A 27582-nucleotide genomic window follows, 5' to 3' on the forward strand; every position below is an offset into this window, starting at 1 on the left:
CTCAGAGTAAATCTACCCCCTCACTCATCAACTCTGATGGTGTTATTATGGGGGAATTATGATAATGTGAGCCAAGTTCCTAATAACAGCCTGTGTAGATGTTGTGGCAGGGCCACTGTTATCTTGTGACTTTAGGCCTCAGTGACTGAATTTCCATTAGACATGCACTCTCATAGTCAGTGGTTTCAATTTAACTTTCTATTTAATTGATTGAAACAGTTTTAGTGGTCTTGAAGGCTAAACCAGGGGAGTACATCTCTGTAGCCCAGGGCCTGTATTCACAATGTATCTCAGAGTAGGAGTGCTGATCTAGGATCAGTCCCCCTCTCTTATTCATTATGATTTAAAAGGTAAAACTGATCCTGAGACACTTTATGAATACGGGACCAGGCCTCAATGACCACAGTCCTGTTATTCTCCCGCAATATGAATCAATAACAGATTATAACACTTTATAACAAGCTTATATAGTCTCTATGTCTCTCAGGTTCCGCTGATTGTGATCTCATTGACTCCGTAGTAGCGGAAGGTCACCCCTGAATCTTGCGTGTTGTACTGTCCGCTCGGGTGGCGCCTGACCTGGGTGGCCTGAACCATCTCCTGCAGGACTGGGGTGTTGTAGAAGTCGTTGTAGCCTGGACGCAGGTTGGGCTCCAGAGTCAACATACTGAAGGTGATGTTACCTTGGGAGTATGGGACATCACTGAAACACAAACACATACAGAGAGTACAAAGTCAACAACAGAAAGAACAGAAAGTCAACTCTGAGGAATTCCCACTGTGTGTGTGTGTGGTGTTCAGGTTCAGTATGAGGGCATGTGTTAGAGGACTGTCTCAGTAACTTGTGATTTTTAACCCAACAGGGGACGACAGGTGCTGCTACTACTGCATTATTCACTGAACACACACCCAGTCTTCCTATCCTTATTTCTTATTTTTCTTCTAAATCTCAATCTCCCACTTCCTCTCTCCATTCCCGCTACCCGATCCTAGCTCTACCTCTCCCTCCGTCTTTTTCTATCCCTCTCCTTCCCTCTCGCTCTCTCTCTCTCTTTCTCTCTCTCCCTCTCCTCCCTTCGCTAATAGGGTCAGACGTATCCAGGCCAGTTCTACTGTGACGTCACTTCTACTCTAACCTGTCTCTCTGCTCAAGGTGTGTGTGTTTGTGTGTTTCATTGTGAATCAAAACAAAGTATTCAAATGTGTGTGTGTGTGTGTTAAGGGGGTGGGTGGGGCAGAGGTGCACCTCTGTTTTGGAGTGTTGAAATATTGAGAGACCTGGTGCTAAGCATCTGCTCTAAACACAATCACACACACAATCCCACACACACAAACACACAATCACATACACACAATCACACACACACACACACACACACACACACACACATACACACACAATCACACACACACACACTTATTCTTCAAAGTTTGATGCAGGGAGCCAAGGATCTCAAAGCCCAATAACAGTTCATCTTTGATATCCTATCAACAACTACCGTAGCTAATGAATGTACTAGGAGACTGTGTTAGTGTGCCAACCCACAGTGTTGCTGATTTATTTTATCACTCTAATCTATAATCATCACTTTAATCTTTATTTGTAAGAGGGATCCATGTTTATCCAACAGGGTGAAAGAGAGAGCACGTGACCTCAGCTCTGTGGGGGTTCCATCACTGTGATTGGTGGAGATCAAACACTTCCTGATTTTGTGTGTGTGTGTTCTCAAGCGTGTGTGTGTGTGCGTGCGTGCTAGTGTGCATTGTGTGTGTGTTCCTGTGTTTAATCGGAGCTTGGCGAGGGAGTTTCTATTCCCAGCCAAGCCCCTTCAGTCCCTCTCTACTCCGCTCCGCTCTGCATCTCCCAGACAGATCTGAAATCTGGGAACACACTACCAGGAACACTGCCAGGACGAGCCAGAAAAGCTCCTTACACACACACACACACACACACACACACACACTCATTGTGATGAGGTGATTTCGAAGGAGTCAGGCGTAGGAGGGTAAATCACAGAATAACAGGATTTATTCTGAAACACAGAGTTACGCAGTAATGCGTCAAAATACTCCAGTGCGCAAAACAGGCGCACTGGAAAATACAGGGCACACAGGAAAATATCCCGGCGATACAAAATACACAGAGCTCCACCGAGCTTCTCGATCCTCCACAATAAACAATCACACACAAAGACAAGGGGGCAGAGGGAACACTTATACAGGTACTGATGAGGGTATATGAACCAGGCGTGTGTAAACAAGACAAAACAAATGGAATGAAGAGATGAGGAGTGGCAGTGGCTAGAAGGCCGGTGACGACGAACGCCGAAGCCTGCCCGAACAAGGAGAGATGGCAGCTTCGGAGGAAGTCGTGACAGCACCCACCCCCTTGACGCGCATCTCCAGCAGCACGCCGACACCGGCCTCGGGGACGGCCAGGAGGACGCAGAGCAGGGCGAGCCGGATGGCGACGGTGGAAATCCCGCAATAGGAGGGATCGCTCCTCCGGACCGTACCCCTCCCACTCCACGAGGTACTGAAGGCCCCCCACCCGACGCCTCGAATCCAGGATGGAATGGACGGAGTACGCCGGGGCCTCCTCGATGTCCAGAGGGGGCGGAGTAACCTCCCGCACCTCAGAGTCCTGGAGCGGACCAGCCATCACCGGCCTGAGGAGAGAGCGAGGGTTTTAATATGGTAATCTGGAGGGAGTAATAACCTATATGTAACCTCATTTATCATCCTCAGGACTTTCAACGGCCCCACAAACCGCGGCCTCAGCTTCCAGCAGGGCAGGCGGCGGGGCAGATTACGGGTCGAGAGCCAGACCCGATCACCCGGTACTAAGACCGGGGCCTCACTGCGGTGGCGGTCAGCGTTGGCTTTCTGGCGACGCACGGCACGCTGGAGGTGGACATGAGCAGAGTTCCGAAACCAGTCATCCACCGCAGGAGCTTCGGTCTGGCTCTGATGCCACGGTGCCAGAACCGGCTGATAACCTAAAACACATTGAAAGGGCAATAGGTTAGTGGAGGAGTGGCGGAAAGAGTTTTGGGCATATTCTGCCCATGGCAAGAACACCGACCACTCCCCCGGCCGGTCCTGGGAGTAGGAGCGCAGGAACCTACCCACATCCAGGTTCACCCGTTCCACCTGCCCATTACTCTCAGGGTGAAACCCAGAGGTCAGGCTGACCGAGACTCCCAGACATTCCATGAACACCTTCCAGACCCTGGATGTAATCTGGGGACCCTGGTCAGACACTATGTGCTCTGGCACACCGTAGTGCCGGAAGACGTGAGTAAACAGGGCCTCCGCAGTCTGCAGGGCCTTGGGGAGACCGGGCAGAAGAAGGAGGCGACAGGCTTTTGAAAGCGGTCCACAATGACCAGGATGGTGGTGTTACCCTGAGAGAGGGGAAGATCAATGAGAAAGTCAATACACAGGTGGGACCATGGCCATTGTGGAACTGGTAAAGGCTGTAACTTACCTGCTGGGAGGTGCCTAGGTGCCTTACTCTGGGCGCACACCGGGCAGGAGGAGACATACACCCTCACGTCCTTAGCCAAGGTAAGCAACCAGTACTTTCCGGTCAGGCAGCGACCGATACCTGGGTGACCAGAGGAGGGGGACGTGTGTGCCCAATAGATCAGACGGTCACAGACAAGAGAGGGCACGTACTGCAGCCGAGCTGGACACTGAGGTGGAGATGGCTCTGTGCGTAACGCCCGCTCTATATCTGCGTCCATCGCTCCCCACACTACCGGCACCACAATGCAGGAGGCCGGGAGTATGGGGATGTTGTCTATGGGCCTCTCCTCTGTTTCGTACAGCCGTGACAGTGCGTCTGCCTTCGTGTTCTTCGTACCCGGGATGTAAGATAGTGTAAAATCAAACCGGGTGAAGAATAGGGCCCACCTGGCCTGGCGAGGATTCAGCCTCCTCGCTGCCCAAATGTACTCCAGGTTATGGTGGTCCGTCCAGACGAGGAAAGAGTGTTTTGCCCCCTCGACCCAGTGCCTCCACACGGTCAGGGCTCGGACAACAGCCAACAGCTCCCGATCACCAACGTGGTAGTTCTGCTGTGCCTGGCTGAGCTTCTTGGAGAAGAAGGCACAGGGGCGGAGCTTGGGTGGCGTGCCCGAGCATTGAGATAGGACAGCGCCTATCGCTACCTCGGACGCATCCACCTCTACTACGAACGGTAGTGATGGATCGGGATGGGCCAGCACCGGGGATGAGGAGAACAGAACCCTCAGGTTACTGAAAGCCCTGTCAGCCTCAGAAGACCAGCGGAGCCGGAATGGCCCACCCTTCAACAGAATGTGATGGGAGCTGCGACCTTGCCAAATCCCCGGATAAACCTCCGATAGTAGTTGGCAAAGCCAAAAAGCGCTGCACCTTCTTTACCGTGGTTGGAGTCGGCCAATTACGCACAGCTGAAATGCGATCTCCCTCCATCTCCACACATGAGGGGGTAATGCGGTATCCGAGGAAGGAGACGGACTGTTGGAAAAACAGACACTTTTCTGCCTTGACATAAAGGTAATGTTCCAACAGTCGGGCCAGCACTTTGCGAACCAGGGACACATGCTCGGCGCACGTAGTGGAAAATACCAGAATGTAATCGATGTAGACCACTACACCGCGACCAAGCATGTCCCGAAACACTTCATTCACAAAGGACTGGAAGACGGATGGAGCATTCATCAAACCATAAGGCATCACCAGGTACTCGTAATGCCCCGTGGTTGTGCTGAATACTGTCTTCCACTCGTCCCCCTCTCGGACACGCACCAGGTTGTACGCACTCCGGAGATCTAATTTTGTGAAGAAGCGCGCCCCATGCATTGACTCGATCACAGATGGAATGAGGGGTAGAGGATAACTATAACGTATTGTCCCCTTGTTCAGTGCTCGGTAATCAATGCAAGGGCACAGACCTCTGTATTTCTTCTTCACAAAAAAGAAACTTGAGGAGGCGTGCGAAGTGGAGGGACGTATGAACACCTGGTGCAGGGACTCGGAGACGTATGTCTCCATCGCCTTCGTTTCAGCCTGCAACAGGGGATATACATGACTCCTGGGAGGCACAGCGTCTACCCGGAGGTTTATCGCGCAATCCCCCGCCCAATGAGGTGGTAATTTTGGTCGCCTGCATTTTGGAAAACATGTGCGCCAAATCGAGGTATTTGTGGGGAATGTGCACGGTGGAGGTAGTGTCTGGACTTTCCACCGTGGTTGCACCAACTGAAACACCTAGACACCTACCCTGACACTCTCGCGACCACCCCGTGAGAACCCTCTGTGGCCATGAAAAGGTGGGGTTGTGTAGTGCTAACCAAGGAAGACCTAACACAACAGGGAAATCAGGAAAAAAAAAGGTACTTGCCCTCTTTGGATCTCATGCGTAACCATAATGACTGGTGCTGTAACTTCCCTAACGAACCCGGACCTTAATGGTTGACTGTCAAGTGCTCTGATGGGGAGTGGAATGGATAGGGGAACCAATATAATGCCTAGACTATGTGCAAATGACCTGTCCATAAAGTTCCCAGCTGCACCTGAATCGACCAACGCCTTACACAGGGGAACTACCGTGTAATCAGGAATGTGTAGGGTACAGTGCGCAGCAGAGGGCTCTGAAAAAGTGTGGGTGTTCGATACCTGGGATGATGCGAGAGTGCCCTGCCTGCCGCCTCCAGACCCAAAAGAACGGTGACGACAGCGTGCAGGAGAATGTCCTCTCGTGCCACAAGAGTGACACTGGCGCTGTCGTCCTCCGCTCTCCCGGATCGCCGCTCCACCCAGCTCCATCATCTCATGATCCTGGTTGGAGGGGGTGGAAAAGGCAGGCCCCTTCCAAGACGTCCTCTAGAAGCCAGCATATTGTCCAACCGGAAGGCCATGTCCACCAGTTGATTGAAGGACAACGTGGTGTCCCGGCAGGCTAGCTCCCTTCAGACATCCTCTCGTAGTTGGCACCGGAAGTGGTCGATGAGGGCCCGCTCGTTCCACCCGGACCCAGCCGCTAGAGTACGAAACTCCAGGGCGAAGTCCTGCGCGGTCCTCGTCCTCTGCCTCAGGTGGACCAGCCGCTCGCCCGCCTCTCTACCTTCGGGCGGGTGATCGAAGACGGCCCGAAAGAGGCAAGTGAACTCCCCGTAGTTGTCCAACGCGGCTCCTCCTTCACTCCAAACCGCGTTGGCCCACTACAGGGCTTTCCCCGAGAGGCAGGAGACGAGGGCGGACACCTTCTCCCGCTCCGATGGAGCCAAGCTGATGTTCGAGAATAATACATCCATTTGTAGGAGGAGGGCAGCTGTCCCGTCAAAATCCCATGGTCGGGATATATGAATCCCTCTGGGTGCTGGGGTGTGGGTGGCTGGATCCGGTCGCTCAGCTGGTCCCGAAAGATCAGGTCCTCTCCTCTCCAGGTCGAGATTGACTCCCGAGTGGCGCAGTGGTCTAAGGCACTGCATCGCAGTGCTAGCTGTGCCACTAGAGATCCTGGTTAGAGTCCAGGCTCTGTCGCAGCCGGCCGCGACCGGGAGACCCATATTGGTCCAGCGTCATCCAAGGTAGGGGAGGGTTTGGCCGGCAGGGATGTGGGTTCGTTTCCCACGGTGGGCCAGTATGAAAAAAACAAACATGTATGCATTCACTAACTGTAAGTCGCTCTAAATGACTAAAATGTCCAACGCCTGGAGAGGAGATCTATTGCTTCTCCCAAGCTGGCTAGTATCGTCGAATGCTCCCGGACCCGTGCCACGACTCCAAGCAGGTGCTCCTCTCCTGCTGATTCCATTTCTTGGTGTGTGAGTCTGTGATGAGGTGATTTTGAAGGAGTCAGACACAGGAGGGTAAATCACAGAATAACAGGATTTATTCTGAAACACAGAGTTAATCAGTAATGCATCAAAATACTCCAGTGCGCAAAACAGGTGCACTGGAAAATACAGGGCACACAGGAAAATATCCCTGCGATACAAAATACACGGAGCACCACCGAGCTTCTCGATCCTCCACAATAAACAATCACACACAAAGACAAGGGGGCAGAGGGAACACTTATACAGGTACTGATGAGGGGATATGAACCAGGTGTGTGTAATAAACAAGACAAAACAAACGGAATGAAGAGATGAGGAGCGGCAGTGGCTAGAAGGCCGGTGACGACGAACGCCGAAGCCTGCCCGAACATGGAGAGGTGGCAGCTTCGGAGGAAGTCGTGACACTCACGCACACACACACACAGACACACAGACACAAACAAAAACGTGTGTACGTACCCACACACGCACGCACGCGCACATACTCTACCTTAAGATCCGCTCATCTTTTTCAGAATTCACCGATAAATTGGTCCACAAGGCATAGAGACCGAGAATGATTTATTAATAGGAAATCAATATATTTCCATGACAGAATAAAAAAGTTATTTTGGACTAACCAAAGTAGATATTTTCAAATACATGCAGCTTAAAAGTTTCATATCACAAAATTTCAATTTGAAATCTTTTTGACATCAGAGCAATCTTGAGCGAATCCTATATGAGTCAGAAAATGATATTCATATGATAAGTAAGATATACAAAACCTTGCAGAGAGCATATCCAACTAACAATATCTTAGAAAAAAATATAAACTATTGGAACCAAGACTTAAAAATAACTGATATTGGCACAAGATGGAGGGAGTGTTGGAACATAACTAACTAAATTAAAGTTAAATAAAATGTACACTTAATCCAGTATAAACTAATGTATAGAATTTATTATACAAGAGACACAATTCACAAATTCTATAGCACAACGGCAGAGTCATGTCTTAAGTGTAAAACTAACAATGACTCAATAATTCATGCCTTATGGGAGTTCTATAAAGTCCAAAGGTTATGGGCTGAGTAAGAAAGTTGGCTGTCAGAAGTTTACTGTACTTTTAATCTGTTTGCCTACCTATTTCAAGACATGGCATATGGGGAAGTAGTGAGATACCTGATGGTTTGGATGATACTTTTCTGGAAGCTGGATATCAACCAATCCTCCATCGTTAACACAATGGAAAGATCAAATGCTTTATTATCTAAATGTTGAAAGTGTGTGGGCGACAGAGAGAAACAAAAAGGTGCAGTTTGAGGCCATGTGGAGGCGAGTGATGCAGGCGCTGGAGATGGGGGCGTGAGCAGGTGGGTCTGGGCAGGTGTGATGTCACTGATGTTTGTGTGTCTGTATGCTGTCGTTTGTATGCATATGTTTTGTAATGTATAAAAAATACAATACAATACCCTGCTACTATCCCACGAGCCTCTGTTCCTAATCAAAGATGAAGCCTCTCTCTGGCCACGCTGACACAGATTAGGAGAGGAGGAATTGAGTGTGTGTGTGTGTGTCTGTTTGATTGCTGTTAGAGAAATAGAAATAGAAAAAGAGAGAAAATAGAGGAGTGTGGGCTTAGTGGCTCCTTACCTGAGGAACTGTAGACAGTTGACAGAGTCTGGTCTGAGCAGGGGTCCGTTGTTCTACAGACCAAACAGGCTGCAGTCTCTGGCCATGTACTACCAGTCTAGCCACGCTGCTGTTACTGCTGCTGTTGTTACTGCTGCTTCTCCTAAGGATCCACACAGACCCAGCTCCAGGATAAAGTGACTAAGGGGTCAGTTGAAATTGGTGAGGGGGCAACATTTTGGGGGGGTTCTTGCATTGGAATTATATTGAATTCTGCTTATATCACGCTATACCACAATAAACATAATGTTCAAATGCCGAGACTCCGAGATTATTGAATGCTTTTGACAGGATGGCGCAAAATCTGTGGCCTATCTAATGAATATAAGCTACAACAGGGTTTCCACAGCTCAGTCCTGCCCCCCCCCCCCCATGTGCACGTTTTGTGTTTTGCCCTAGCACCACACAGCTGATTCAAATAACCAACTCATCATCAAGCTTTGATTATTTGAATCAGCTGTGGAGTGCTAGGTCAAAAAACAAAACGCGTACCCGGTTAGGGGGGCTCAGGACCGAGCTTGGGAAACCCTGGGATACAAGATAGATAGGGTAATTCACCTATTACAAACAGCCTATGTGAATGCAGCCCTATACACAGCTGTCTTACCAAAATAATGCAAACTAAATGCTGAAAGTAGTAGCCTAGTTATTCATTCATGCAAACAAACATACTGAATAGCAGTTTGGCTTAGAATACCGACACAACTGCGCATGTGAACGAATGAATGCGAACAGAACAAAACAGCGGTACCAAGTAGTAGGCCAAGTAAACAAAATATCAGATCGATAAAGGAATGACACAATCTATATTCAGGCTAGTTACATTAACAGTTAACAAACACTGTAAACAAAAGGCAAATGGAGATCCAGATAACCAAAACATAGCCTACAGCCTACTACAGTGAGATGCAGCAATGCACAGCTGTCCTGCCAAACAAATAGGCCTATAGGCCTGCTCAAACATGGAAAATCATGCCGCTCATGAGTTCAGCAACACATTGTGATCAAATCAAATCAAATCAAATCAAATCAAATTTTATTGGTCACATGCGCCGAATACAACAGGTGCAGACATTACAGTGAAATGCTTACTTACAGCCCTTAACCAACAGTGCATTTATTTTAAACAAAAAAGTAAGAATAAAACAACAACAAAAAAGTGTTGAGAAAAAAAGAGCAGAAGTAAAAATAAAGTGACAGTAGGGAGGCTATATATACAATAGAATAAAGTGACAGTAGGGAGGCTATATATACAGGGGGGTACCGTTGCATAGTCAATGTGCGGGGCACCGGCTAGTTGAGGTAGTTGAGGTAATATGTACATGTGGGTAGAGTTAAAGTGACTATGCATAAATACTTAACAGAGTAGCAGCAGCGTAAAAAGTATGGGGTGGGGGGCAGTGCAAATAGTCCGGGTAGCCATGATTAGCTGTTCAGGAGTCTTATGGCTTGGGGGTAGAAGCTGTTGAGAAGTCTTTTGGACCTAGACTTGGCACTCCGGTACCGCTTGCCGTGCGGTAGCAGAGAGAACAGTCTATGACTAGGGTGACTGGAGTCTTTGACAATTTTGAGGGCCTTCCTCTGACACCGCCTGGTATAGAGGTCCTGGATGGCAGGGAGCTTTGCCCCTGTGATGTACTGGGCCGTACGCACTACCCTCTGTAGTGCCTTGCGGTCAGAGGCCAAGCAGTTGCCATACCAGGCGGTGATGCAACCAGTCAGGATGCTCTCGATGGTGCAGCTGTAGAATTTTTGAGGATCTGAGGACCCATGCCAAATCTTTTTAGTCTCCTGAGGGGGATTAGGCTTTGTCGTGCCCTCTTCACGACTGTCTTGGTGTGTTTGGACCATGATAGTTCGTTGGTGATGTGGACACCAAGGAACTTGAAGCTCTCAACCTGTTCCACTACAGCCCCGTCGATGAGAATGGGGGCGTGCTCAGTCCTCTTTTTTTTCCTGTAGTCCACAATCATCTCCTTTGTCTTGGTCACGTTGAGGGAGAGGTTGTTGTCCTGGCACCACACGGCCAGATCTCTGACCTCCTCCCTATAGGCTGTCTCATCGTTGTCGGTGATCAGGCCTACCACTGTTGTGTCGTCGGCAAACTTAATGATGGTGTTGGAGTCGTGCCTGGCCATGCAGTCATGGGTGAACAGAGAGTACAGGAGGGGACTGAGCACGCACCCCTGAGGGGCCCCCCGTGTTGAGGATCAGTGTGGCAGATGTGTTGTTACCTACCCTTACCACCTGGGGGCGGCCCGTCAGGAAGTCCAGGATCCAGTTGCAGAGGGAGGTGTTTAGTCCCAGGATCCTTAGCTTAGTGATGAGCTTTGAGGGCACTATGGTGTTGAATGCTGAGCTGTAGTCAATGAATAGCATTCTCACGTAGGTGTTCCTCTTGTCCAGGTGGGAAAGGGCAGTGTGGAGTGCGATAGAGATTGCATCATCTGTGGATCTGTTGGGGCGGTATGCAAATTGGAGTGGGTCTAGGGTTTCTGGGATTATGCTGTTGATGTGAGCCATGACCAGTCTTTCAAAGCACTTCATGGCTACAGACGTCAGTGCCACGGGTCGGTAGTCATTTAGGCAGGTTATCTTAGAGTTCTTGGGCACGGGGACTATGGTGGTCTGCTTGAAACATGTTGGTATTACAGACTCAGTCAGGGACATGTTGAAAATGTCAGTGAAGACACTTGCCAGTTGGTCAGCACATGCTCGGAGTACACGTCCTGGTAATCCGTCTGGCCCTGCGGCCTTGTGAATGTTGACCTGCTTAAAAGTCTTACTCACATCGGCTACGGAGAGCGTGATCACATAGTCGTCCGGAACAGCTGGTGCTCTCATGCATGCTTCAGTGTTGCTTGCCTCGAGCGAGCATAGAAGTGGTTTAGCTCGTCTGGTAGGCTTGTGTCACTGGGCAGCTCGCGGCTGTGCTTCCCCTTTGTAGTCTGTAATAGTTTTCAAGCCCTGCCACATCCGACGAGCGTCAGAGCCAGTGTAGTATGATTCAATCTTAGACCTGTATTGACTCTTTGCCTGTTTGATGGTTCGTCGGAGGTCATAGCGGGATTTCTTATAAGCGTCCGGGTTAGAGTCCGTTCCTTGAAAGCGGCAGCTCTACCCTTTAGCTCAGTGCGGATGTTTCCTGTAATCCATGGCTTCTGGTTGGGGTATGTACGTACGGTCACTGTGGGGACGACATCATCGATGCACTTATTGATGAAGCCAGTGACTGATGTGGTGTACTCCTCAATGCTGTCTGAAGAATCCCGGAACATGTTCCAGTCTGTGCTAGCAAAACAGTCCTGTAGCTTAGCATCTGCGTCATCTGACCACTTTTTTTATTAGCCGAATCACTGGTGCTTCCTGCTTCAGTTTTTGCTTATAAGCAGGAATCAGGAGGATAGAGTTATGGTCAGATTTGCCAAATGGAGGGCGAGGGAGAGCTTTGTATGCGTCTCTGTGTGTGGAGTAAAGGTGGTCTAGAGTTTTTTCCCCTCTGGTTGCACATTTAACATGCTGGTAGAAATTAGGTAGAACGGATTTAAGTTTCCCTGCATTAAAGTCCCCTGCTACTAGGAGCGCTGCATCTGGATGAGCGTTTTCCTGTTGATTAATGGCCTTGTACAACTCATTCAGTGCAATCTTAATGCCAGCATTGGTTTGTGGTGGTAAATAGACAGCTATGAAAAATATAGATGAAAACTCTCTTGGTAAATAGTGTGGTCTACAGCTTATCATAAGATACTCTACCTCAGGCGAGCAAAACCTTGAGACTTCCTTAGTATTTGATTTTGTGCACCAGCTGTTGTTTACAAATATACAGAGACCGCCACCCCTCGTCTTACCCGAGTCTGCCGTTCTGTCCTGCCGATGTAGCGTATAGCCTGCTAGCTGAATGTTATCATTGTCGTGCTCAGCCACGACTCCGTGAAACATAAGATATTACAGTTTTTAATGTCCCGTTGGTAGGATAACCGTAATCTTAAATCGTCCATTTTATTCTCCAAAGCTTGAACGTTGGCTAATAGGATTGATGGGAGAGGCAGTTTACTCGTTCGCCGTCGTATCCTTACAAGGCACCGGATCTGCGTCCACGATATCTCCGTCTCTTCCTCACGCGAATGACGGGGATCTGGGCCTTGTCGGGAGTCTGTAGAATATCCTTCGCGAACGCCTCGTTGAAGAAAAAGTGTTCGTCCAACGCGAGGTGAGTAATCGCTGTCCTGATATCCAGAAGCTCTCTTTGGTTATAAGAGACGATGGCAGAAACATTATGTACAAAATAAATTACAAATAACGCGGAAAAACACACATAATAGTACAATTGGTTAGAGGGCTGTAAAACGGCAGCCATCTTCTTGCGCTGTTCAGTACTTGATATGACACCATACACTTCTGTGGATCAAATTACTGCTATTAGTCCATACAAACGCATTGAGAATAACAGATTCACTACATGGAACAACAGATAGTCCCCCCCAAAAACTTGTGAGAGTCTCACCTTTGCACAGAGGGGTCATATTACTGTGTAGCCCAAATGGTTTGGACGCTACAGACAGAAGTTGGCAGATCGGCTGTACCGACTTCAGATGAGTCACCAAACCGTTCGGACACTACAAACGATTTTGCGAGAAGACCGATTTTCAGGATGTCTCATGGTCTAACAAACACTGCTCTAGCACTTTTGGCTCGTGAGCACTACTTTCAGAACTACTGGCTAAAAATAATACAAAAGTCTCTGAGAATCTCTTACGAGCAGAATAATGTGAAGAAACAGTGAGTTTGTGTGTGTGTGTATGTGTGTGTGTACTGTACATGGCGGTGAGTGTGTGTACCAGTCAGTCAGTCCACACAGGGAGATGACTAACCATCCCTGGATTATCTACTATCAGCACAACAACAGTCTAGACTGGGACACTGAGACACACAGCATGGAGTCTACTGAGCTGCACTGCTGCACTGCTTAATTCACACACACACACACACACACACACACACACACACACACACACACACACACACACACACACACACACACACAGACACACACATACAAACACACACAGATGCAAACACCCAAACAGATGCGCAAGCACACAAACATCTACACACACTCTTCAGAGAGGAGATGGCTGTGTTTTATCTGGGGACTTGAGCTGAGAAGCCATGTCAGGACAGCCCCAAATTCAACACACACACACACACACACACACACTCTTTTGCCATACCCCCTCCTTCTCTCACTCCCTCTCTGTAAAGAGCTTTGTTGTGCAGAGGGAGATGAAGCCTCTGTCTCAGATTTCCCCTGGCTGAAGATAGCCCCACAAACACACACTACAGGTGCAGGTAGACAGATAGCCTACTGTACTGTCCTAGCCTCGCAGCTCTATCTAACACACATACGCAGCTCTAGTTATCCAACTGTCATAACTATATACAATTTTGGTAATCTGACTGAGTATAATCTTGATTAGTATGTACAGTAGATCTATTTGTGTACTTCAACCACTGGCAGAATCCATTGTAAGTAAATCAAAGACATCAAAGACATCTAGATCTAAGACCTTGTCTCCCTACCTCTACCTCCTCAGAGAGACGAAGACACAGAGACAGACACGCACACACACACACACACACACATACACACACACACACACACACACACACACACACACACACACACACACACACACAGTTACCTGGTACTGTCCGTTGACCAGGTCTATGGTGATGGTCAGCCTGTCCGGTCAGTATGTTGGACACCTAGGCTGTACCCATGTCCTGGTCATTGATATAGAGTAGAACCAGCTCACCTGCATTTACGCTATGAGTTTACTATTAGTATTTGATTTTTTTTTTTTAAAGGAATAGTTTCACCATATTAAAACAAGGTTGACCTTAAAATGAGGGATGACATGAAATATATAATAATCTTCAGAAATGACTGTCGAAATAACAAAATAATTAGCTTGGGCATTACAATGATGGTGAAAACAGACGGTGCACAGAGGGTCATGTCAAATTGCTTTATTTTGGCACTTTGGCAAGTCTTGTATTCATATTAAAAAAACAATTTATTGAACTTTCCATGTGGTCTATATTAAAGGGCACTTCATTTAATATTGCAGGCTTTAAAAAATATATATATTGGTGCACAATATATATAAAGGGACGCAAAAGGCACTCTTTTCGTGGAACGACACTTATATAGATAATAAATAATGGGCATATCAATAAATCATCAATCAATCAATCAGCATATCATTCAATCAATCAATTAACCAATCAATAAACTGTTGTATACATACCTCCCCACTAGGGGGTGTACTCTAAGGTGGGGGGGGGCAGTGGCACTCTGTGGCACTCTGACTGGGGATGGAGGGGGCAGCAGGCCTGAATACACCTCCAGTCCTCCACTATCTAACTGGATGGGGGAGAAAAATCTATCAGGATGTGAGTAAAAAAAAAGCTTACGAAATTGCATTTCATAAACTGCTGTATTGCAAAAATAAATTGCGGTGACATTATTGCATTATATTGGAATCAAAAGGAAATCATCCTTCCACCCTCCCTTCATCCCTTCTTCCATCGCTCTCACCTATTAGTTAGCGTGTTATGGTCAAAACTGAAGTCCTGCATTCCGCCCATGAATTGATTTGACCCTGGAGAGAGAGAAGAAAGAGAGGGAGGGTGAGAGGCGAGAGGAGAAGAGAGGGAGGGTGAGAGGGGAGAGGAGAAGAGAGGGAGGGTGAGAGGTGAGAGGAGAAGAGAGGGAGGGTGAGAGGCGAGAGGAGAAGAGAGGGAGGGTGAGAGGCGAGAGGAGAAGAGAGGGAGGGTGAGAGGGGAGAGGAGAAGAGAGGGAGGGTGAGAGGAAGAGGAGAAGAGAGGGAGGGTGAGAGGCGAGAGGAGAAGAGAGGGAGGGTGAGAGGTGAGAGGAGAAGAGAGGGAGGGTGAGAGGGGAGAGGAGAAGAGAGGGAGGGTGAGAGGCGAGAGGAGAAGAGAGGGAGGGTGAGAGGTGAGAGGAGAAGAGAGGGAGGGTGAGAGGGGAGAGGAGAAGAGAGGGAGGGTGAGAGGGGAGAGGAGAAGAGAGGGATGTCAATGGTCTGTATTGAAGACTGTGACCTGGATCCATAGTGACCAGTGGATTAGCTTATCTTTCTCTTTATTCTCTGTTAAAGGCACAACGACACTGAGCTGAGTGCTGTTTAGTTTATCTAGCAGTGTTATTTACAGTTGACTGGGCCGTGAGTAGGCTGCTCCATGCCTAATGTGGTAGGCCTCTTAGACTTAACACCAGGAACCATAAAGAGACACACAGATTACAGTCTGTCTCACTTGTTTCTCTCTTTTTCCTTCTCTAATTCTGCCTGTCGTTGTCTTTCTGCCTCTGACTGTCTCGCTCTCTCTCTCTCTCTCTCTCTCTCTCTCTCTCTCTCAATTCAATTAAATTCAATTTAAGGGCTTTATTGGCATGGGAAACGTATGTTATCATTGCCAAAGCAAGTGAAGTAGATAGTAAACAAAAGTGAAATAAACAATAAATATTAACAGTAAACATTACACTCAGAAGTTCCAAAAGAATAAAGACATTTCAAATGAACAAGTATTTGATACACTGCCGATTTTGCAGGTTTTCCTACTTACAAAGCATGTAGAGGTCTGTAAGTTTTATCATAGGTACACTTCAACTGTGAGAGACGGAATCTAAAACAAAAATCCAGAAAATCACATTGTATGATTTTTAAGTAATTAATTTGCATTTTATTGCATGACATAAGTATTTGATACATCAGAAAAGCATAACTTAATATTTGGTACAGAAACCTTTGTTTGCAATTACAGAGATCACACGTTTCCTGTAGGTCTTGACCAGGTTTGCACACACTGCAGCAGGGATTTTGGCCCACTCCTCCATACAGACCTTCTCCAGATCCTTTAGGTTTCGGGGCTGTCGCTGGGCAATACTGACTTTCACCTCCCTCCAATGTTTTATTGGGTTCAGGTCTGGAGACTGGCTAGGCCACTCCAGGACCTTGAGATGCTTCTTACGGAGCCACTCCTTAGTTGCCCTGGCTGTGCGTTTCAGGTCGTTGTCATGCTGGAAGACCCATCCACGACCCATCTTCAATGCTCTTACTGAGGGAAGGAGGTTGTTGGCCAAGATCTCGCGATACATGGCCCCATCCATCCTCCCCTCAATACAGTGCAGTCGTCCTGTCCCCTTTGCAGAAAAGCATCCCCAAAGAATGATGTTTCCACCTCCATGCTTCACGGTTGGGATGGTGTTCTTGGGGTTGTACTCATCCTTCTTCTTCCTCCAAACACGGCGAGTGGAGTTTAGACCAAAAAACTATATTTTTGTCTAATCAGACCACATGACCTTCTCCCATTCCTCCTCTGGATCATCCAGATGGTCATTGGCAAACTTCAGATGGGCCTGGACATGCGCTGGCTTGAGCAGGGGGACCTTGCGTGCGCTGCAGGATTTTAATCCATGACGGCGTAGTGTGTTACTACTAATGGTTTTCTTTGAGACTGTAGTCCCAGCTCTCTTCAGGTCATTGACCAGGTCCTGCCATGTAGTTCTGGGCTGATCCCTCACCTTCCTCATGATCATTGATGCCCCACGAGGTGAGATCTTGCATGGAGCCCCAGACTGAGGATGATTGACCTTCATCTTGAACTTCTTACATTTTCTAATAATTGTGCCAACAGTTGTTGCCTTCTCACCAAGCTGCTTGCCTATTGTCCTGTAGCCCATCCCAGCCTTGTGCAGGTCGACAATTTTATCCCTGATGTCCTTACACAGCTCTCTGGTCTTGGCCATTGTGGAGAGGTTGGAGTCTGTTTGATTGAGTGTGTGGACAGGTGTCTTTTATACAGGTAACGAGTTCAAACAGGTGCAGTTAATACAGGTAATGAGTGGAGAACAGGAGGGTTCTTAAAGAAAAACTAACAGGTCTGTGAGAGCCGGAATTCTTACTGGTTTGTAGGTGATCAAATACTTATGTCATGCAATAAAATGCAAATTAATTACTTAAAAATCATACAATGTGATTTTCTGGATTTTTGTTTTAGATTCCGTCTCTCACAGTTGAAGTGTACATATGATAAAAATGACAGACCTCTACATGCTTTGTAAGTAGGAAAACCTGCAAAATCGGCAGTGTATCAAATACTTGTTCTCCCCACTGTATATATACAGTGTTGTAACAATGTGCAAATAGTTAAAGTACAAATGGGAAAATAAATAAACATAAATATGGGTTGTATTTACAATGGTGTTTGTTCTTCACTGGTTGCCCTTTTCTTGTGGCAACAGGTCACAAATATTGCAGCTGTGATCGCACACTGTGGTTTTTCACCCAGTAGATAAGGGAGTTTATCAAAATTGGGTTAGTTTTCGAATTCTTTGTGGATCGCTGTAATCTGAGGGAAATATGTGTCTCTAATATGGTCATACATTTGGCAGGAGGTTAGGAAGTGCAGCTCAGTTTCCACCTCACTTTGTGGGCAGTGTGCACATAGCCTGTCTTCTCTTGAGAGCCAGGTCTGCCTACAGCGGCCTCTCTCAATAGCAAGGCTATGCTCACTGAGTCTGTACATAGTCAAAGCTTTCCTTAAGTTTGGGTCAGTCACAGTGGTCAGGTATTCTGCCACTCTGTATTCTCTGTTTAGAGCCAAATAGCATTCTAGTTTGCTCTGTTTTTTGTTTGTTCTTTCCAATGTGTCAAGTAATTCTCTTTTTGTTTTCTCATGATTTGGTTGGGTCTAATTGTGTTGTTGTTGTTGTTGTCCTGGGGCTCTGTAGGGTCTGTTTGTGTGAACAGAGCCCCAGGACCAGCTTACTTAGGGTACTCTTCTACAAGTTCATCTCTCTGTAGGTGATGGCTTTGTTATAGAAGGTTTGGGAATCGCTTCCTTTTAAGTGGTTATAGAATTTAACGGCTCTTTTCTGGATATTGATAATTAGCGGGTATTGGCCTAATTCTGCTCTGCGTGCATTATTTTTGGTGTTTTTCGTTGTACACTGAGGATATTTTTGCAGAATTCTGCATGCAGAGTCTCAATTTGGTGTTTGTCCCATTTTGTGAATTCTTGGTTGGTGAGCGGACCCCAGACCTCACAACCATAAAGGGCAATGGGTTCTATAACTGATTCAAGTATTTTTAGCCAGATCCTAATTGTTATGTCAAATTCTATGTTCCTTTTGATGGCATAGAAGGCCCTTCTTGCCTTGTCTCTCAGATCGTTCACAGCTTTGTGGAAGTTACCTGTGGCGCTGATGTTTAGGCCGAGGTATGTATAGTTTTTTGTGTGCTCTAGGGCAACGGTGTCTAGATGGAATTTGTATTTGTGGTCCTGGCAACTGGACCTTTTTTGGAACACCATTATTTTTGTCTTACTGAGATTTACTGTCAGGGCCCAGGTCTGACAGAATCTGTGCAGAAGATCTAGGTGCTGCTGTAGGCCCTCCTTGGTTGGTGACAGAAGCACCGGATCATCAGCAAACAGTAGACATTTGACTTCAGATTCTAGTAGGGTGAGGCCAGGTGCTGCAGACTGTTCTAGTGCCCTCGCCAATTCGTTGATATATATGTTGAAGAGGGTGGGGCTTAAACTTCATCCCTGTCTCACCCCACGGCCCTGTGGAAAGAAATGTGTGTGCCAATTTTAACCACATGTACATGGATTTTATAATGTTGTATGTTTTTCCCCCAACCCCACTTTCCATCAATTTGTATAGCAGACCCTCTTGCCAAATTGAGTCAAAAGCTTTTTTGAAATCAACAAAGCATGAGAAGACTTTGCCTTTGTTTTGGTTTGTTTGTTTGTCAATTAGGGTGTGCAGGGTGAATACGTGGTCTGTCGTACGGTTTGTATTTTGTCCTGTAGTTCATTCAATGTATTTGGAGAATACAGTGGGTTCTGGTAGTCTTTAATAGTTGATTCTAAGATTTGCATTTGATCATGTATATTTTTTTGCTGTTTGTTCTCTGTTATAGGGCCAAAAAGATTGGAGAAGTGGTTTACCCATACATCTCCATTTTGGATAGATAGCTCTTTGTGTTGTTGTTTGTTTAGTGTTTTCCAATTTTCCCAGAAGTGGTTAGAGTCTATGGATTCTTCAATTACATTGAGCTGATTTCTGACATGCTGTTCCTTCTTTTTCCGTAGTGTATTTCTGTATTGTTTTAGTGATTCCCCATAGTGAAGGCGTAGGCTCAGGTTTTCTGGGTCTCTATGTTTTTGGTTGAATAGGTTTCTCAATTTCTTTCTTAGGTTTTTGCATTCTTCATCAAACCATTTATTACTGTTGTTACTTTTCTTCGGTTTTCTGTTAGAGATTTTTTGATTTGATAGGGAAGCTGAGAGGTCAAATATACTGTTTAGGTTTTCTACTGCCAAGTTTACACCTTCACTATTACAGTGGAATGTTTTGTCCAGGAAGTTGTTTAGAATGGATTGAATTTGTTGTTGCCTAATTGTTTTTTGGTAGGTTTCGACACTACTTTCCTTCCATCTATAGCATTTCTTAATATTATTCAGTTCCTTTGGCTTTGATGCCCCATGATTGAGAATTGCTCTGTTCAAATAGACTGTGGTCTGATAGGGGTGTCAGTGGGCTGACTGTGAACGCTCTGAGAGACTCTCTCTCTCTTTCTCTCTCGCTCTTTCTCTCTCTCTCTCTCTCTCTCTCCTCTCTCTCCTCTCTCTTCCTATCTCTGTCCCTCTTCTCTCTGTTCCCCCCTCTCTCTCTCTTTCTCTCTCGCTCTTTCTCTCTCTCGCTCTCTCTCTCTCTCTCTCCTCTCTCTCCTCTCTCTGTCCCTCTTCTCTCTGTTCCCCCCCTCTCTCTCTCTCTCTCTCTCTCTCTCTCTCTCTCTCTCTCTCGCTCTCTCTCTCTGTCCCTGTCTCTCTCTCTTGCTCTCTCTGCCATAATCACTTGCCAGTTTTGCTGATACTACAGAATGGCATGGGTACTTAGGCTCTGTCCATACTTTCAGGCTCTAGACAACTCTGTTTCATCGGCTATGTTTCAACTAATGCTTTTGGCACTTACAGAAACACCGTACCCACATAAGGAGCGTATGAGCTATAAAGTGGTTTCCTTTAGAAAACGTGTCTCAGTATCAGTGGTGAAACAGTAGTAGACTGTGTGTACTGTAGCCTGTTGGCAGTGGTTGGAGAGCTGGAGAGCTGGAGATCTGAGAAGGTTCAACATCAGAAGGTGGATCCAAACACATGGAGATTTAAGAAAGAGACTAAAGCTACAGGAGATAGAGACTTTCCTTGCCGTTTCCCTGTCCAGCTAAGAGTCTTGTCTTTCCTATGCCGAACAAAGTCTTTCCCTGCCCAGCTAACTTTTCTGTTGTTCCACACTTGTCACAACTAGAGCTAACATCTCCTCACGTCAGAAGGCCTGCCATATTTATCTGTGTGTGTGTGTGTGGATGAATGTGTGTGTGTTTCACAGTGTGTGTGTGTGTGTGTGTGTGTGTATATCTGGAGAGATGAGATGTATACAGGACAGTAGTAGAGGATGGAGGAGAGCAGCTCTACAGCTCTCTACAGCCCAGGGCTTTGGATGAGGGCTTCTTTAGTCTGTGGAAACAGGATTAGGCCTACAGAAACATTGAGCATTGTTGCTGTGATGACTTTTCCCTCTCTCGCTCTCTCTCTCTCTCTCTCTCTCTCTCTCTCTCTCTCTCTCTCTCTCTCTCTCTCTCTCTCTCTCTCTCTCTCTCTCTCTCTTTCCACCTCTCCTCCTTATTGTCTACACTCAATTTCTAAGTGATTGGAACGCCACAATCCCTGTCATGGCAAGCGAACCAGAGCTGAAGGAGTTAAGTGTTTAGTTACATTCAGAAAAAGGAGTGGTAGGACCACTAAGAAGACAGAAGAATACAGGGCCCCTTACTCTTAAAGCGTCTCAGAGTAGGATTGCTGATCTTGGATCAGTTCTGCCTTTTAGATAATAGAAGAATGGACAGGGGGGACCTGATCCTAGATCAGCACTCCTACTCTGAGACGCTCCATGAATGCGAGCCCTGATGTATATTGTATTCTGTGTATACTTACTGTATGTGTCCATCTAAGGAGAAAATTACCACTGTGATAACTCAAAGAGTTGTCTATGATGAGGATCCATCCTAGCATCTCCCTTTGGTCTTCAGTCAATCAATTTAATCAATCTGATCAACATTCTACTGATTAAATCCACTGATCAGTATTCGTGACACAACACAAATCAGTGTGGGTGAACAACACAGCTGATCACTAGTATGGATCGGTATAATGCTGATCCTATCATGAGCTGATCATATGCTATCTGGGTGTAAATCGCTGTTCAATAGCAGATGAGCAGCATTACTGTGTAGTGGAAATCATTTGTTATTAGGTTACATAACAGAAGGAGATTGTATTCTCTGTTGCAGCTCCTTTTCAGTGTGTTTCTGTTGACACTGATGGAGGCTGAAAAGGAAATCAAGCAATAGGCTTGACCAGGATGAAGATATTCGACACAATTTCATATCATAAATTAAAAAAGGCACTCTCACATCTGAGCTATCTTGTTGCAGGTGCATGGTAACAATGTGATAATTTGAAAGAAAAGAGAAACCTGCACACTGCTCTTGCTAGTATCACTCTATTTATTAAAGCTTACAGTATGTGTCAGCCTCTTGACCTGGCGTGTCAGAGTTTTTTTTTCTTCATATCATATTAACTTCAAAACACTTTTCTTTTGTCATTCCTCACTCATAGCCCTCTATCTGTGCCATACTGTGCTTGTTTGGATCTAGCTACAGTCTCACTTTCTCCCTATAACTAGGGTAGTTTCTATTTCCTTGGTGTATCCCTAGGAAAGTACAGTGTACCTACCCATATACTGTAGGTATGTATGCATCATGTTTGATATCGTATGATGTTGTCATTACCATTAGAGCTCAGTCTGACCCTCATGGCACTGTCTGTTATGATTTCAGAGATGGGCGAGGTCAGAGGTCGAGTGTCAAAAGGCGTGCCGTCCTCCTCCAGCTCATCCAGGATGACACTGATTCTCCTGTCATGGACCTGTGGACCAATTATAACACATCATTACTCTGTGAGCCAAACACAACTAATTTTTACTCTGAACTAGCCTAGAATGCACAATTTATTCTGTTAGCCAATCAGAACTCTACATAACTCTTTGCTTGAGACTTTGTCACCTTAGACTAAATGGTATACAGTGAAGTGGAAAAAGTTTGAATTTCACTGACAGAGTTTGGATCATTGCCTGCTCCTTTATCAGGCCTGATACAAGCTCTGTTAGGGAGTATTTAACAGCATGTGGGGCTCTTGTTTGTGACTGAGAGTGAGAAGTGTTAGCAGGTATTGCTCAATCACACTGTAGCCCAGGAGCATTCATCGTTCAGTCTGCCAGTCAGTTAGATGCTAGGAATGAATTATACATACGGATAATCTTTCAGTTCATTTTCCTAGCAGAATCCCCCTCAGGCTAAAACCTCAGCCACAAATGAGCTTCCTGTTGACCAAAACCACTCCTCGCCCCGACCATGAATATTAAAACACAGACACAGTCAAAGCAACTGCTTCCCTTCAGATCAAAACTCTGGAAAAATATGTTTATAGGCCTTAAAAACGTCAATGTCCCCTCCCTCTCCATCTTCTTCTCAGTCTATATGCCCCTCTCACACATTTGCTGTATCTGGCTAGCATATGCTGTAGTAGCACAGATAAAGGCCCTCTCTCTTTCTTTCTAACACGTTCCCTCTCTCTCTCTCTCTCTCTCTCTCTCTCTCTCTCTCTCTCTCTCTCTCTCTCTCTCTCTCTCTCTCTCTCTCTCTCTGTCACGTTTGTGTTATCTATCTCTTCTCTCCTTGCCTCTTTAGAGGAGTTGAAAAGGGAAATAAGTCTGGCCCAAAACACCTTTGGGGATGACGGAAAGGCGGCGCTCGGCTCGACAACTGCCTGTCTGTCTGTCTGGAGGATACTTAAGCCTCGCACTTTCATGACGGCTGATTGAAAACGGCAGAGACGAAGAGAGGGAGAGACGGAGAAAGAGAAGGAGGTAGAGGGAAGGGCCGCTCTCGGGATCTCTAACCAGCCAATGGCGTGCGTGGAGATCTGAGGCGTTGTCAAGGTGATGTAAATTATTTGGGAAGAGCTTCATGCTGCTTAGCGCCACAAGCCCCGTTGAATCCCCGGCCAGTACTCCTTTGTTAGTTTTAGGAAATGCTTTTGTTTTCTTCTTCCTTTTTTCCCCTCTCTTTTCTATCTTAATTCTTTTTTGAACTATTGTTGCTTCAAAAACCCTTGAATTGTAGAATAATAGTGAAGACATCTGTCAGCAATAGCTGAATGTGGATGTGGTGCAGGAATCAGGCGCAGGACACAGAAGCTTCGTCCAACACACTTTAGTAGACGATCAAGCAAATACAAACGGGCCTCAAAAGAGCCCGGAGGCGAGCGATTACGCACACCGTGCGTAAACACCGAAAATACAAATAAGTGCGCACACAAGTGCGAAACTCTCCAAAACATTGGAGCAAAACAATACGGCACCTGCTGACAGGCGGACAATTACACACAACACACGACTAACAAAACGAGAACTTATAGGACACATAATTAACACTAAACGGAAACAGGTGTACAACTAAGACAAAACCAAACAAACATTGATAACATACAACGGTGGCAGCTAGTACTCCGGGGACGACGACCGCCGAAGCCTGCCCAAACAAGGAGGAGGAGCAGCCTCGGCCGAAACCGTGACAGTACCCCCCCCTTGACGCGCGGCCCCAGCCGTGCGCCGACCCCGGCCTCGAGGACGACCAGGAGGACGCGGAGCAGGGCGCGTGGAATGACCACGGTGGAACTCAGTCAGGAGAGACGGGTCCAAGATGTCCCTCCTCGGCACCCAGCACCGTTCCTCCGGGCCGTACCCCTCCCACTCCACGAGATATTGGAGACCCCCCATCCGACGTCTCGAATCCAAGATGGACCGAACTGTGTACGCCGGAGCCCCCTCGATGTCCAATGGGGCGGAGGAGTCTCTCCTATCTCACAGTCCTGGAGTGGACCAGCTACCACCGGCCTGAGAAGAGACACATGGAACGAGGGGTTAACATGATAATCAATAGGCAGTTGTAACCTGTAACACACCTCGTTCAATCTCCTCAGGACTTTAAAAGGCCCCACAAACCGCCGACCCAGCTTCCGGCAGGGCAGGCGGAGAGGTAGGTTTCTGGTCGAGAGCCAGACTCGATCTCCAGGTGCGTACACCGGCCCCTCACTGCGGTGGAGATCGGCGCTCGCCTTTTGTCGACGGATGGCCCGCTGCAGATGGACGTGTGCAGCGTTCCACGTCTCCTCCGAGCGCCGCACCCACTCATCCACCGCAGGGGCCTCGATCTGGCTCTAATGCCATGGTGCCAGAACCGGCTGGTACCCTAACACACATTGATTGCCCAGGTTGGTGGAGGAGTGGCGGAGAGAGTTCTGTGCCATCTCTGCCCAGGGAATATACCTCGCCCACTCCTCCGGCTGGCCCTGGCAATACGACCTCAGAAACCTACCCACATCCTGGTTCACTCGTTCTACCTGCCCATTGCTCTCCAGGTGGTACCCCGAGGTAAGGCTCACCGAGACCCCCAAGCGCTCCATGAACGCTCTCCAGACTCAGGAGGTGAACTGGGGACCTCGATCAGACACTATATCCTCGGGTACCCCGTAATGCCGGAAGACATGGGTGAATAGTGCCTCAGCGGTCTGTAGGGCAGTAGGAAGACCCGGCATTGGGAGGAGACGACAGGCCTTAGAGAACCGATCCACAACGACCAGTATGGTGGTATTCCCCTGAGAGGGGGGAAGGTCTGTAACAAAATCCACCGAGAGGTGAGACCAGGGTCGTTGTGGAACGGGCAGGGGTTGTAACTTCCCCCTGGGCAGGTGTCTGGGCGCCTTACACTGGGCGCACACCGAGCAGGAGGAGACATAAACCCTCACATCCCTGGCTAACGTTGGCCACCAGTACTTAGCGCTACGGCAGTGCACTGTCCGGCCAATACCTGGATGTCCAGAGGAGGGTGACGTGTGAGCCCAATATATAAGTCGATCCCGAACCTCGAGCGGAACGTACGTCCGACCCACAGGACACTGTGGAGGGCTAGGGTCGGTACGCAACGCCCGCTCGATTTCAGCATCGACCTCCCACACCACCGGTGCCACCAGACAAGACTCCGGTAGTATGGGAGTGGGCTCAACGAACCTCTCCTCTGTGTCATACCGCCGGGACAGGGCGTCTGCCTTACCGTTCTGGGACCCAGGGATGTACGTGATTTTAAATACGAACCGGGCTAGAAACATGTTCCACCGAGCCTGGCGAGGGTTCAGTCTCCTAGCTGCCTGGATGTACTCCAGGTTACGGTGGTCAGTCAAAATGAGGAAAGGGTGTTGAGCCCCCTCAAGCCAATGCCTCCACACCTTTAGGGCCTGTACCACGGCTAACAGCTCCCTGTCCCCTACGTCATAATTTCGCTCCGCCGGGCTGAGCTTCTTGGAGTAAAAAGCACAGGGGCGGAGTTTAGGTGGCGTGCCGGACCGTTGCGATAGCACGACCCCTATACCGGCCTCAGACGCGTCCACCTCTACCTGAAATGGTAAAGCGGGATCCGGATGCGCCAGCACCGGAGCCGAAGTAAACAGGCCCTTCAGTCTCCCAAACGCCCTGTCCGCCTCAGCTGACCACTGCAAGCGCACCGGACCCCCCTTCAGAAGAGACGTTATGGGAGCTGCCACCTGTCCAAAACCCCGGATAAACCTCCGGTAGTAATTCGCAAAACCCAAGAACTGCTGCACCTCTTTAATCGTGGTTGGGGTTTGCCAATTACGCACGGCTGACACACGGTCAACCTCCATCTTCACCCTTGACGCGGACAACTGATAACCCAAAAAGGAGATAGACTCCTGGAAAAACAGACATTTCTCTGCCTTGACATACAGGTCGTGCTCCAGCAGCCTCCTCAACACTCGGCGCACCAGCGCTACATGCTCGGCTCGGGTAGACGAGTACACTAGAATGTCGTCTATGTACACGACCACACCTTGCCCCTGCATGTCCCGGAAGATCTCATCCACAAAGGATTGGAAGACTGAAGGAGCATTCATCAACCCGTATGGCATGACGAGATACTCGTAATGACCCGAGGTGGTACTAAATGCTGTCTTCCATTCATCACCCTCCCTAATGCGCACCAAGTTGTAGGCGCTCCTGAGATCCAGTTTTGTGAAGAAACGCGCTCTGTGTAATGATTCCGTCATAGTCGCAATCAGAGGGAGTGGATAACTGTATTTCACAGTGATCTGATTGAGACTACGGTAATCAATACATGGGCGCAATCCTCCATCCTTTTTATTCACAAAAAAGAAGCTCGAGGACGCAGGGGAAGTGGAGGGCCGTATGTATCCTTGTCTCAGAGACTCGGCTATGTATGTCTCCATAGCCCCCTTCACCTCTTGAGACAGAGGATACACATGGCTCCGCGGAAGCGCTGCTCCTGCCTGGAGGTCTATCGCACAATCCCCCTGTCTATGAGGTGGCAATCGCGTCGCCCTCGCCTTGCTAAACACGAGTGCTACCTCCTCATACTCAGGGGGAATGTGCATTGCGGGCACTTGGTTCGGACTCTCCACCGAGGTCGCCCCCACGGAAACACCCAGACATCGCCCCACACACTGGGCAGACCACTCCTTAAGAGCCCTCTGTTGCCACGAAATAGAGGGGTTATGGGTAATCAACCAGGGAAGCCCCAGCACCACTGGATACGCAGGAGAGTCGATCAGATATAACTGAATAGTTTCCTCATGACCCCCCTGCGTACTCATCCTAAGTGGCGCTGTGACCTCCCTAATCAACCCCGATCCCAACGGGCGGCTATCTAGTGCATGTACAGGGAAGGGAGCATTGACAGGAAGGAGGGGAATCCCTAACTTAACACAAAAATTCCGATCAACAAAATTCCCAGCTGCGCCTGAATCTACTAGCGCCTTATGCTGGGAATGAGGT

At 47.8% G+C, this 27582-nt stretch overlaps 1 pseudogene; it reads right to left on the reverse strand.

Annotated features, from left to right (window-relative positions):
* Positions 1–27582, reverse strand: part of LOC121544484 — a 244163-nt pseudogene that overhangs the window by 192306 nt on the left and 24275 nt on the right.

This window comes from Coregonus clupeaformis, chromosome 29 (assembly GCF_020615455.1).
Source record: "Coregonus clupeaformis isolate EN_2021a chromosome 29, ASM2061545v1, whole genome shotgun sequence".
NCBI classification, from domain to species: Eukaryota; Metazoa; Chordata; class Actinopteri; order Salmoniformes; family Salmonidae; genus Coregonus; species Coregonus clupeaformis.